The sequence below is a fragment of the Brachyistius frenatus genome, unplaced genomic scaffold (assembly GCF_029030835.1).
Source record: "Brachyistius frenatus isolate BFR_SWC_R1_liver_20210118 unplaced genomic scaffold, ASM2903083v1 Contig_42, whole genome shotgun sequence".
In the NCBI taxonomy this organism is placed as follows: Eukaryota; Metazoa; Chordata; class Actinopteri; family Embiotocidae; genus Brachyistius; species Brachyistius frenatus.
In genome coordinates, this window is record NW_027210641.1 from 3049048 (window position 1) to 3050640 (window position 1593).

A 1593-nucleotide genomic window follows, 5' to 3' on the forward strand; every position below is an offset into this window, starting at 1 on the left:
AATATAGCCCGGCTGGTTTAAATTGTAAAAAGAAAAGAAAAGGGAAAAAAGTGCAGGACCAAAATCGTGTCATTAAAGGCCTATGCTTCATTTATTATAACAGCAAGGGTTTCAGGCAGCCTAGTAGTAAAATATAATTACTCTGTCATGTGCTTGACCAAGTGGTAGACTACTTATTGAAGAGGGACTTGGCTTTCTTTCTCCATTTGCCCTGAGCTAACTTTACATCAGTGGTTTACAGCTGAGGCCCACAATGTTAGCCTATTTCAAAACAAACAAGAAAAAGACCATCACGGTAGATGGCATTTTTTTTGAGTGGGACAAATATGGCGTCAAGCAGCACATGAATAGCCTACAGCCTATATAAATATGTATATATAAAAATATAAATCCAGCAGGTGGAGCCCTTGGGAATAACCCTAATACGTATAACTAATACAGTGATATTTTCTGGTCTGTTTATTTTGTCACCATATAAGTTTATCTAAGCATTCAGTCAGAGAAGAGTATTTAATCAGTTAGCAAGTGTTACACTCACACACCTATAGACGTGTTTTCTTATCTACCATACAGACCTTTGAATTTAACAACTGACAACTCTTAACTGGCCATCTCTAATCATTCTTGTGGAAAATAAAGCAGTGAAGATCAGCTTGTTTAGACCTGGTTTTTTTATGCCACAACGTTTGTTCTACCTCATAATGGAAAGCAGACACTGAATCAATATGTTCAGTTTTTCATGCTGTCAGTGAATAAATCATTGTGGACGTCTCACAATCAATGAAGAGTGAAAAATAGTCATTTACATTATTTTCAGCAGAATGCCGAGCAGGTTATGTAAGAAAATTATTCAAAAATAGGGATTCTTTTTTTTTTTCTTCACACTATGCATCTATGATCCTGAGGCATTTCTATTAATTGGGTTATGGATCACTTGCATTCACCAACTGATCCCTTTATTACAATTATTATAAAACCATTTTTGTTTTATTTGACTGCTTTTCTTTATAAATGGTTCTGACAAATTGTTTCATTTAACTGTTTCGAAAATTGGTCATTATCTTTCTTTTCTTTTTTTTTTTTGAAGAGCTGAAATTATTTGTACACAAAGAACTGCGTATCATTTCCTATACTTACACAAAGAGCTTTCAGTATGTCTTTACACACAAAAATGAACACATCTCAAAATGCAGTCCTGGTGGCATTAGCAAGGAGGAGGAGGTAGCGTTCACGTATTGCAGCTTTGTCTGCAGGGTGTCTCTTGGGGAGGTCAAAACGAGTTCACATTTTTATTTTCCTTTTTTGCTCTTTGTTGAAGGGAGATGCTGCAGAGTTCAAGCCACGTTACTCTTGTACAAAAAGAGATGTCAGAGCACATCTTGTCAAAAGTTGTATTTTGGCTCAATGCAGGTCAGACCGAGTTCTGTAAAGCAACACTGACACTTTAAGTGGTGGTGTTTTTCTTTCACTACATTGTGAGAACTAGTGCAAGCTTGATAAGACGTCAAATAATACATTAACAGTTACGCATTGTTAGGAGCATTTTGTAGCTTACAATACATCTTTAAAAAAAAAAATAAGGAAAGTCGCACA